We start from the raw sequence: 12,966 nt of genomic DNA on the forward strand, positions 1-12,966 counted from the left end.
ATCCAGCGATAGATGGGTATAAGATCAATACGTTTTCAGAAAAACAAACAAATCTAAAATTATTACTGATGAATCCTGACTATGTATGCCAAATATAATTTTATATGCTACGTTTAATCAATTTTATCTGATGAAAAGCACAACATTATGGGACAGAATGATAAAATTATTTGGGAGAGAAATTTTACCTATGATCAACCACAGAATCTTTCCGGCATGTTACTGAGCTTCACAAATAATGGTAATTAGTTAATTTGACACATGTGGGATCATCTAACTTTCAATACAGATATTTAGTATGCCAAATAAAAGACACATAGTCATTCTGACTCCACAAATGCTTATTTTGAGGAAGTTACACAAGTAGGCGTTCAGCAGAATGAAGAAGATGAGCACACGTCCCCAGATTCTAAAAGAGCCCCAATCATGTGATGGGGTTAAGGTCACCAGAGAAGTGGCAACAAAAGGGGAGAGAAGTGAAACTGGTGGGGGACATGAGAGCTCGCACAATCATGCTGTGTCAGAATGAGCAAAAGCTTGCAAAGCGCGCACCCTTTACCCAGCAACATACGTAGAGAAATTTCCAATAAGAATGGCTATGTACGAATAGCGGCACACAAAAATAATTTTAAACATTTTTCATAGCAAAGGCAAATTGGAAACAGAATTTCTAACCATAGGGGATCAGTTAAATCAATCCTGTCACATCCTGGAAAGGAATAGTACACATGCTAGAAAATTATGCTTGAAAATATTTAGTGACTTGGGGGAAATAGTGATGAAATATATTTAAATAAATAATGTGAGCTATACAATAGCACATATAATATAATATTAATTTTGTAACATCCATATATAAATATGGATATAATAGAAAAAATATGATTGCACCATCCATGCCTCTGAGGTAGACTGTTTGACTAAACTGAGTCAAGGTGATGTTAATGATGAGGCATTAAAGGGATCCCATTTCCCTTTCTGATTCTGTGAATCCTGAAAACTGTGAACATGAATATCAGGAAGACTATATATTTTTTTACAGACACTAAACAAATATATCAGTAAGTGCCACCTTCCTAGTTTCCAGAGTAAATAGGCAAACTAAAGTTCATAGAAAACTTGCATAAAAGAATGGCCCAATGTACTTCTGATATCATCACAACAAAATTATTTTTGTGCCATAGGAAAAATGTTAACTATTGTGAAGTTTAACTGGGGAATAAACAAGTTATTTAAATGTAGAACATGTTAGGAATACAAATAAAAAGCAACCGGGCTAAAAGAAATGACAAGATTGAGCCCAGCTCTGTGTACAAACCTCAAGTATTCACTGATCTCTGGTGCAATAAAAAATGTACTGTACATCGTGAGACCACAAACATTGTGTGTGGCTGTTATCCTGTGGCAGCATGGAAGGCCACCTGTTTCTCGTGCAAAGGGCACAGACACAGGCTGGGACCTGAAACTTGAGAAGAGGAAGGGAATTAAATAAGGACATCATCCCAGACAAGTGTTGAGTCAGCCAGGGCCGTCTCTGACATCACAGTCCTTTTATTGCTCATGCTCCTGGAGTCACTTGCTCACAATTAGAATTATAGTCAAACGGAGAGACGAGGGAACCACACCACAAGTTAAATGACTATTACCCTTGGCCTTCCGAGTCACAGTGATCTTCGGAAGAGGCCTGCTAGAGATGAGAATATTTCTACATTATTGTCAGTGGCGTGGTGAAAGTCAAGTTTTTAAGACAAAAAGACTTGGGTCCTGGTCCAGCTCAGTCATTTGTTAGTTGTTTGAATTTGTGCAAGTCTCCTACCCTCTCTGAATATGTCTCTTGATGCATAAAATGATGCTAATAATATCTATTTGGCAAGGGGGTTGTGAGGATTAAGAGAAATATTACATTTAAAATGCCTAGAGTATCGCCTGGCACACAATAGATGTTTAATAATAGGTCCTTTCTCCTTGCCCTCCTTTATTACCTTCTCTAGGTATAGTTCTATTTATTAGTTGCTTTAAAATAGTGAGAAAGTAGAGGGGGCGAACAAAGAGTTATTTTAGTGAGTGCAGACATTATAAAAATCTCCCAATGAAATGACAGGTTATTACAGACTCTAGAGGTTTGCTATTTATGTCTAGGTGCCTGTTAATGCTGTGTGTGTGCACGCGTGTGCACTCCTTTTTACAAGAATTGTGCTGTTAGCAGAATGTTTAACTGCAAACGTTTGTCTGCGATTGTGTTGTGCTGACTTCAGTGTATTCACTTTTATTTTGTTGATAAAATTAAAGAAATGAAACTTGGAAATAAAATATGTAGGCATTTTTCTGAAGATCAAGAAAAACTTGAGACCTGTCTTCAGCAGAACTATATAAGAACCAACTGAAGAGATAACTGGATTTTAGTTAATTTGCATGAAGCAAATGGACTAGGGGAGCTTGAGAGAAATTGTGACTTCACAGTGTGATCCTATATCTGGACATCTATACAACAAATTTGTTCATTTAACAAATTTTCATTGGGAACGTTACATATGCCAGGATTGTGCTAAGGACAATCCTGGCATATGTAAGCAAGAGCTGCCAAAACCCTGTCATTTTCTAGCTGCTTTCCTGTGATTTCCAATTAAGTGTCACCACTTGGGGCTAATCTGACACTCACACCCAACCAGAAGTTCCGGAATATAATATTTCACAGCTGGTGATGATCAGAAACTAGAAGGAACAACTAAAAGGTTTGGTTACTTTTACAGACTGTGAGGATTGCCATCCATGAAGCAAAACAGCAAACTGGTGGCTGGCCCCAGGAAAGCCACTTAAAGAAAAGTGCACTCACCCGGTTTGAGATGCGTGTAATCTCCAATTGCTGCAAAATTGGTTTCCATGTTGCCTGTTCCTGATCTGGAAGCTCATGCCAGGCCCAGCTGTTCCCTGGTACCAGTGAGAGATTTCTAAGCAAAGTAAGATATTTCGATACAAAACTTGTCAGTGTTGTGAGGAAAACCACTTTACAATTGTCAGAAAGTCTTATAATTACACCTATTTTTCTGCAAATAGAACTTGTCAGTGTAATAGCCAGGTAAATGACAGTTCTCAACACTTTCAAGGAGGGAAAATAGACCTGGCCTATTTTTCCAGATCCTTTGGTAATAAGTATCTTGTTAGTTCTCTAGTGTTGAGAACAAAGCTCACCCCCACCCCTTTTTAAAGCAATATGCTGTAGAAAGAGTTTTAGTAAAAAGAAAACAACTGCTATGATATGATAAGATGACAAGTAATATTCATAAAAACAATTCTTCCAATCTTGTTACTCTTTTAGAAATGTTTTGAGAGAAAATAAGCACAGAGGACACTTTTTAAAAAGTCACTCATAATCATGTCACCTAGAGACATTGTTAACATTTTAGTGTGTCTCCATCAGTGTATTTCCTTTAACTAAACTGGGCTCATACTCTTCATGTCATTCAGTGTTCTTATATATCACTTTTAATGGCAGCATAGTACTCCACTATATTATGATTTATTTAACCAACAGAGACATATATTTATGGCTTCAGGATAAATAATGACTATAGAGCTTCAGCTTTTATACCACTCTTTCCTCTCTGGGTTGGAGGCATTTTCCAAAGGAATGAATATCATTTCAGATATGGCCTATTCCCAGTTATAAAAGCAGAAGTGGATATATAGCATATTGATCAAAGAAGCCACACAGCATATTAATCAAATAGGAAGCTATTTAGAAGACAGCAGAAATCTGAATATCCATTAACCCTTTGCGGTCATATTAAATTTGGACATGGGTGTCGTACTGGTCGGAATTAAGAGCTTTCGGAGAAATTATGAACTGATACATGAATGAATAGAGTTAAGATTCGTACGGTTCCTTGCTGTGGTGGCTGAGAGCAGACATACGACCGGAATGGTAAAAAAGCTTTGGTGGCTGAGAGTAGACAAACGACCGCAAAGGGTTAATATGAAAATGGTTGAGTAAATTACAATACACACATTAGAGAGATTATTATGCAGCTATTAGAATGAATGTGTAAGCTTTATGTTTACTGATTTATATAGAGGATAATGCTATTTTTGCTTTAAAAATAAGAGGGATACTGTATATATGTCCATATATTTGAATGTGCTTGTATGAGCATGAAAATAGGTATGGAAAACTACCTACCTAACTACAATGATTATTTTGGATAGATGGAATAGGGCTGAGATGGGGAAGCAATTAATCTATATACCACATCTTTATACAATAAGCAGCTGTTGGCTTGGTAATTCTTTAAAGTTGGAAAAATAAAGAAAAAAGTTGTAGGGTGACCAGGGATGAAAACATATCCTTGAAGCCACTTTACTATTATGTTAGTATTTATTCATGGAGTATTTATTATTTGCAAGGATAAGAACACAATATTAGACTTACTACCTGCTAAAGGACCAATAATTGAATTGAGGAGATAAGACCTATTCACATGAAAGGATAAGTATTTTTATACTGAGAATAGAGTTAGCTAATTTATATTTATTTTTTGAAATAAGTGGAATGGAAGTGGAGTAATGAGTACAGTTGGAATGTGACATTCATCTCCAGCTCTGCTACTTACTGGCCATAGGACAAGTTCCTTCACATGTGTAACACCATCACTCAGGCCCTTCACCTCTGGCATTCAGACAGAAAACATCTGGATGCAAAGCTAATAACACTGCATCCACTGGCTTGACAAGCACGTCCCCCTCTCCCACTGCAGAACCTGGGAATTGGAAGCTGCTCCTCCAGGCCTTCTTCTTTGAAGTTGAGCCCTGAGCTCCACAGTCATCTGGAGACCTCTGAGAACCAAATCATTCCCAACAGCCAGTTCAGAATTCTTGGCTCAACACAAACCCTTATATTCAATGGTCAAAATGTAAAACCAGACAAATTTTGCACACGGTGCTAAGTTGGAAACCATCTGTCTCTAGTCTTTAGCGAGTGCTATTGGGAAAGCATCAGAACAAAGTTATCATCCAAAAATTCCTAGTCTAAGCTTCTCTTGGTCTGGGCTTAAACACCACAGGCAATTCTATATAGGTGGCATGCCAATGCCATCTGACTGCCAATATCCTCTGTGTGGTGGTTGAGGAAAGGGGCTGAGAGAGAGCCAGAATAGCCAAAGGATTGCACATTAATTCAAAAATGGGCAAGGAAGGAAGAGAAGAATGCAAAGATGGACACTTGCCATAATCCGTGTCATGGACAGCATCAGCAAAAATGACCATGGGCTCTCATCCAGGGAGTGCCCCATCCAGCTGCTGAATGTGTGTCACAGGTCTAAAGAGCACACAGAGCCTGTACCTGGTCAGTCCAAGTCCCCATCCATCCTGCAGTAGGTGGCAGATTGGCCTCCCATTTTAGGGGAAATGTTAGAGAGAAAGCAAATGACATGCATTCCTCTGTTTCACTTGATATATTTAATAGTATTGTACTTTTTTAAAAATGAAAAGACTGACTATTGAAGCTTAACCTGTCTTATGGGCCCCTGTCCTGCTACTTTCCCTTCATCCTCAGCTTTGATTGTCATAGTGCTAGATGCTAGGCAAGGAAAAGAACAAGGGCATGGTCCTTTGGGAACTGACAAAATTATCTCAATATGAGAGAGCAATGAAACATAAGATGTATCGAACACAAGGGCTGAGTAAGTGCATTTTAAGGATAGAGGTAGGAGCTCCACACACTGCGTGGGAAGACTGAAGTGAGCTGTCAATCTAAATCTCAAGGTTATTTAGCAGGAGGAGAGAAAAAGAGGGGGCGATCACTTAGTGAGCTGAGCATGAGGGGAATACCTTGCAGGTTTAGAGAATGTTGAGAGCTGGGGGCAGTGGGCAGCCTGCATTTCTTCTGCACCCACCTATCCCACTCTCTCCTTGTCTGCTAAAATTTTGTTATGTAATCATCATGCATTCATGCTCTAAATTAAGCAAATCTAAAATGCATCTGATTCCACATAACTAGACTCTGTTCAGTAAGCAGACGCCCTCACATAAGTGGTTTTTAAGGAACTAAAACTTGAGGAAACTTGATTATCTAATTGGACTATTTATGCTCTCTTAAGCTGGCCTGTGCTTTATGTTTAAATAGTACACAGGGAGAAAATATATTGTTGTGGAAAGAGCCATCCCCTGAGAATCTGGAGACTGGCACCCTAGTTCCTAGTTTGTGACTCAGAAACTCTGAGCCTTGGAGAAAGTCTTCCAATGTATCTGTCCCTTAGATCCCCCAGTGGGATAAAAAAAATGGACTAAGTCACCTCTAAATTCCCTTCCTACTCCAGAATTATGTGTTTTGCCAATTATCATTAGATGAGTACTAATATTTTAATAGGTTGACTCCAATGACTCAGCATATACTTAGTAAGCATCTACTAGTGAGCTCTCTTGGCTTAAAAATAAGCCCAGGCGGTTGGTAAAAGTGCTTTGCATTCTTGAAGGCATACAATGCACTGGGAGAATCATAAGCATTTTATAAACATGCTGTGACTGTGCTTTTACTTAATCTACAGGCCATGAAACCTCCCAGGGAGGTAATTCAGTGCAGCGGTAGCTTTAGAGTGACAAAAACTTCTCACAGCAAACTGACTCAGTTATTATTTATATGAACTGTGGCAAGGCCCCTAACTTCCCTTAGTCTTCATTTTCTTATCTGGGACGTGGTGACCATGCAGCTCACCTTACAGGGTTATGGGGAGCAGGAACCCTGGCTTCCGACAGAGCCCTGGGGCAGATTTACCCATGGGAATATATGAAGGTTTGGGCTCAGACAGGCCAGCCTCAAGGACTGGTTTTATGGTTTCATGTTTTCCAAGATATGTTACTATTTGAAAGAATCTGGCAAAGGCTACCCCTGGAACCTTTTTGCCATCTTTGAGGAAGAACAAATATTTGTATTATCTGCCCTACAGAGACTACCTACAACAGGGGAGAAACAAATCCCCTAAATGAAATAGAGACGCTGATAGGAAAAGGGGATGGTGCTGGGTGATCAATCTCAACAAAGATCTGCTATAGAGTCAGACAGACCTGTTTTCACATCCGGCCCTGCTGTTTGCTGTGCACACCACTCCACTCTCCCAAGTTGTAAGATGGGGTAATAGTAAACCCAACTCTGCAGGGTTGCTTTGAAGTATACACATAGTACTGTTTATGAAGTGCCTGTCACACGTTCCATAACTCATACCATCCTTTGTTATTATAATTGTGCCTGTGTTAAGCTTTTCTATATTCGCTCCATGTATATTTACTTCTTGGATATTTCTTATATCCATGCTTATTGTTATTCTATTATCAAGGTATGTGCTCTCATAGGGAAAAGATCGTGCCTCCTTTAAACAGTGCCATTTGCTTTTAAATGATAACTGACAATGATAATAATAACAGGGAGGTATGCTCCAGGGATTAGTTTTATACTGTTTTGAGAATTTTTTTATATCTACATAATATGGTGTTTATAAACACAGTCTATGTTCACGCTTATGCTTAAGCTATAGGCTTACATTTTCTTTTTCCTGGTCATGCCGAGGGACCTTGATGACACATGGACCACAATATCCATGCAAGGCTTTTGAGGACAGAATGGTTGGCACAACCTTACCTTCCTAAATAGTTTGCTGATTCACTTGTTCCATTTTTAAATATCAGCAGATTGCCATTGGTGACATCTGCTATTTATTTGGTTTGACTCGTGGCTGGCAGGAGACTTTCAGCTGCAGCAACCAGTAAGATATGATCAGTGTGAAGTTAACACCACTCAGTCCATGACCAATTTGCAGTAATGAGTTGCCTTCTCTATTTTTCTGTTTTCCATCATGTGTTGGAAACATAGCTGCGGGAAGTCTAGCATAAACCTGGGGAGACTGCATCTAACTTCATTCAAGTGGAAGCTGCATGGTCTTTATACTAATAGCATATCAATTCTCAAATTGCATTGGCCTATCAAACTGCACATTTAAAGGCCTTCTCCATTTCTCTTAGGGTCTCCTCCAACCTTCATTCCAGTATAGAATCAGTCTTGAAAGAGCTGAAAACTGTCCTTTCTTGCTGCCTGGTACCAGGTTTTGAGAAGTCCCCTCAAACTGCATTTAAAAAAAATCATTATTATGTGACTGCCACAGCTTTATTAAGGCATGTTAATTATGCTTTCTGGCTTAATTCACAGTGAACTAAAGCATCCCGGATAAACTCAGTAAGAGTTTTGTTCTTCTGTTTTTGTGAGGCTCTGCTGAGACTAGGGAGGCAGTGGTTTCAGGCCCTGGTAGTAGCCCTACTTGCTAATAATGCTCCTTCGACAGGAGGTCAAAATCAGTGTCCCCAAGTTGCAGTCTGCCAAAGCACACACAGGAGAATGCTTTCTGCCCCCTGGTGCTTCTTGTTGTAAGTGCAGCAGACGACAGAAGAGGGATCTTCCAGGCAGGAACAGGGGCCTAAGTCTGCTAATGGCACCCACGAAGGCCACAGCGTTTGAGGACTTCACAGACCGGGTAGGCACTAAATATGCGAATATCAGGTAAATGAATGGAGAAGAGCATAACCCAGCACCAGCCAGCCTGCTGAGGAGAATGGCAGAGACTGAGCTCTGGGTCTTGTCTTCCTTATCCCCTCGGGGGGGAGCCCCTTGGGGTGCTCTGCCTGCACCACCCTGGCCATTGCTCATTCTCTTAGCTATGCCAGGTTTCTCCTGCCTCAGTACATTGGACATCAGCTGCTCTCTCTGCCTAAAAAGCTCTCCAATCTCTTTCACCCACTTAACCCTGCCCTTCCTTGAAAATTTAGCTGAAAGGACACTTTCACAGGGAAGACTGGATCAGGACTCCTTCAAATCTCCTCACACCACCTGGTTTTTCTCCTCCAAGGCACTCATTACTATTGTAATTCAATAATTAATCACAGAAATTATTGTTTAACGAATGTGTCATCTGCTAAAATGCAACCCTTCCAGGGGTCTTATTTATGTTTGCACTTCAACTTTTTTGTATGTAGTAGGTGCAAAATAAACTTTTGTAAAAATAAATGAATGGATTCTCCATTGAAAACTCAACATTCTTAAGTTTGATAACCTTTCTTTTGGATGCTGCCGGTAAACCAGAGCTAGGTTCATTATGGAGTACAGTTTCCAAGATACCCAGGGGAGGGAGAGAGGGGAAGGCAGGGAGGGCTGGGCCAAGTCAGGTCAATTTTCTCTTCCCCTGTTTCATCCAGGAGTGGTTTATGCTAATCACACTAAATGCCCAACAAGCTTGCAGAAACTTTTCTCTTTCCAGAAACTTCTCTAACTTTAGAAAGGGTAAGAATTCTTTTCCAACCCCACTTACATTTTACCATTTGCCTGTCCTACTCCCCTCCCCTCCAAGACTCTGACAGTTTTCACTGTGGTACCTGCATTTAGAACAGAATCTTAGGCACTGAGTCCATGCTCCCTGCTTTGTATGTCTGCAACAATGCTTCTCATTATTGGGCAGAAGGCCCTCTGTGGTTATTTTCCCTATAGTCTTATACTGGAAATAAGCAATAATTATTTTCCTATTGCAGATGGAGGAAATGAGCACAGGCAAATCTGGAACCTTGGCCACTGTCACACAGAGCTCAGTGGCAAACAAGACTGGGTCACCTCTAAAGCAACAAAGGAGGGAAATCCCAGGACTCCAGGCCCCTGGGCAGTTTCCAAGGCCTGCAGCGGATCACAGATCCTGCTTTTCCTCCCATTGGCTAAAAGTATAATAAATGCAGGTTCCAGCTTGACTACCTTCTGCGATAACCATGCAATGGTTATGGGGAAAGGAGAGAAAGTCCAGACGGTTGCTCCTTTTTTCTCCTGCTTAGTGTGAGTTGAATGCTAACTTGAAAGCAGCTTTAAAGGTAGACTTTAAAGGTAAAGTGCTTTCTCTTGAGGAGTTAACCCCATGTCAGAAAACCAAGAGGACACAGGCAACACAGGACAGTTACAATGGGACATGGATGAGGAAGGGGAAGGGGCACAGCACATGTGTAGTTATTATTACTCCACCGATCTGATACATAGCATGAGGGCAGGAAGACTCTAGAAGCAATAGCCTACACAGGTCCATTGTTTTTTTAATTCATTTAATCTCAGCAAATATAGGGCGCCCCCCAAAAAATGTATACACACACTTTGAATAATTATAAAGGCAGTCTTTATTAAAATATATTTCATTTTCAAAATTGAGCTATCAGCTGTTAAAATGTGTATACATTTTTTTGGAACACCCCATATTTACTGAAAATTGGCAATATACTAAGCTTTGTGGATGCAACAAATTACAAATTGAAACCCCTGGTCTTTTAAACTTTTCATTTCAGGTCAAAGGCAGGTAGGGGATGGAGAAAGAGATAATATACAAGTAAATAAACAAACTATAATTTCAAACACTAACAAGTGTTACTATCATGATAAACCATGGTAATGTATAGCAAGTGACTGGAGGTAGGGGTTTAGCTTAGGTCTGTCCTGCCCAATACAGCAGCCACTAGTCACATGTGGCTCTTGAGCACTTTAAGTGTAGGTATCCTATAAGAGATGTGCTCAGTTTCAAAGACTAGTATGAGAAAAAGAATGTAAACTGTCTCATGAATATTTTTATACTAACTGTATGTTGAAATGACAATATTTTAGATATAATGGATTAAATAGAAATATTATTAAAATTAATTTCACCTCTTTAAAAAAATTTTAATGTGGCTACTAGAAAACTTATAATCACAGGTATGATTCACATTTGTCTCACCTAATATGTCTACTGGGCAGCGCTGTGTTAGACAGAGTGGGTAGGTGAGGCAGCCTCAGGAGGTGATAGCACATTAGGACAGGGCTGGCTATGTGAAGGTCTGGGGGCAAAGTGATGCAGGCAAGGGACAATAATTGCAGAGAACCTGAGATGGGAACCAGCTTGGTGAGTTGGAAAAGAAAGAGAAGGCCAGGAGAGGGAGTGGTAGAGGGAGCTAGGCCCCTGAGAATGATACTTGCTCATGGAAGGCCTTGTAGACTGGAGGAAGAAGTTAGGATTTTACATAAATACAAATTTTCTATCAATTATTGTAGCAGATTCAGTGCAATTTTCCAGGCACTGTTCCAAAATATTCAGCATGAAACCCTGGCTAAAAAAAATGTAAGGAATTCCACTCAGCTCAGAGTACCTCCAAGCTAATGGAGGCTTACACTGAGCTATGCATTCATTTTCATGTAATAGTTATAATGTTTATATATGGGTGCTTTTTTATGAGGAGGAAGAACACAGGTGGACAGAATGTACTCAAACAAATGGCATGAATACCTCAGTCTCACATTCCTCTACTTTACTCATCTGGAGCTCAGACTCTGAGTGTGTGTGTAATAGAGGAAGACAGGCAAATGCAAGTCCACCCAGAAAGTACGGAGTGCTGGTCGAGAAATAAATATTGAAGTTTTCACTTCTTCACACATCAGCGTGTGTTCACTATATATATTTTTTGTCCTGGGCGACTCCCAGGAAGAGAAAAGTAAACTGAATATGTTCTCTCTTCCTACCTTGGGGGAGTGGTTATAAAAAAAGCAGTGAATCATTTAATGGCCAAATATGCTTGATGTATTTTAGAGTTTATATAATAAATATATTGCCATAAAAGCAAGATTTTGAGTTTCACAAGTGAAGTGGAAACATTTTTGTTCCCAAATCTGAAAGGGAAACTGACATCATAATTATCAGGCAATTTTTTCACCCACAATAAAAGGCAAAACAGACCATGTCCTAAATAGGGATATGTGATCACTAAATTAAAAAGGAATGAGTCCAAGTGTTCAGATTATCCAGGATACTGTCAAGGTGGGTGCATAGTCAAAATACGTAAAACCCTGTCCGTCACTGGGGCCATGATCATCAAAAGCAGGGCAGGGCTCTTACTGGACCTGGCCACTGGAAACCAGTGTATAGGTGAGAGGCTGGGTTACAAGCCATAAGTGGGGCCCAAATGAATTAGCCAGGTATAGTCCTTTGATTAATAGATCTTAATCTCTGATGTCATGGATGGATAGGTCATAATGCTTTTTCCTAGTCTACTAATTACTAGGATTCTATCTTCATAAATTTGTAGATCTAGAAACTAGATTTAGCTTTGTTGATGGTCCAACAAGTGAAAACTTCTGAATGATGCTGAGCTAAATGATCCTAAGACTTACATTTGTCAAAATAAAGCCTCTATTAAAACAAATTCAAAAAGATTTGTCCTAAGATCAGAGCTTAGGACATAGCATGTACTCAATAAATATTTGTTGACTGTTAGAATGTACAAATGTTAATTAAGATTTTGGCAATCTTGCCCAGATGGCATGGCTCAATGGTCAAGCATCGATCTATGATCTAGGAGATCTAGGTTCGATTCCCCGTCAAGGCACATTCCGGGGCTGCAGGATCAATCCCTGGTGGGGGGTGTGCAGGAGGCAGCTGATCAATGATTCTCTCATTATTGATGTTTCTATCTCTCTCTCCCCTCTCCCTTCCCTCTCTGAAATCAATAAAGATATTTAAAAAATAAAAAAAGATTTTGAGAACCTTAATATGAGATTAGTTAATACAACAAAGAATCCTATATTAGCCTGATCAACTGTAGTTCGTGGGAGAACTACGCATTTTTACTGAGAAACAAGCACAAGTAAAAAATAAAAATACATATTTAATGAGAGCTGCAAGAGATTCCAGGATCCCAATATGACCTCTCTGAAAGGCTGAACTGGCACCCTTGCTGTAGACTCAAGCCTGCCATGGGCCTAGATACACCTATAAATCATAGTCTTTATACTGGTTAACTGCACAGCCTGAAGAGTTGAGCTCTTCAGAGCTCTGAAAGCTCTTTCTGCATTAAGAGAAAGTAAATGGCTGGGCCTCTACTTTTGATGCAGTGACTCTGCCAGGCAATTGTCTTGGCCTCATTCGTGTCCTTGAG

Source organism: Miniopterus schreibersii (assembly GCF_964146895.1).
Source record: "Miniopterus schreibersii genome assembly, chromosome: 6".
In the NCBI taxonomy this organism is placed as follows: domain Eukaryota; kingdom Metazoa; phylum Chordata; class Mammalia; order Chiroptera; family Miniopteridae; genus Miniopterus; species Miniopterus schreibersii.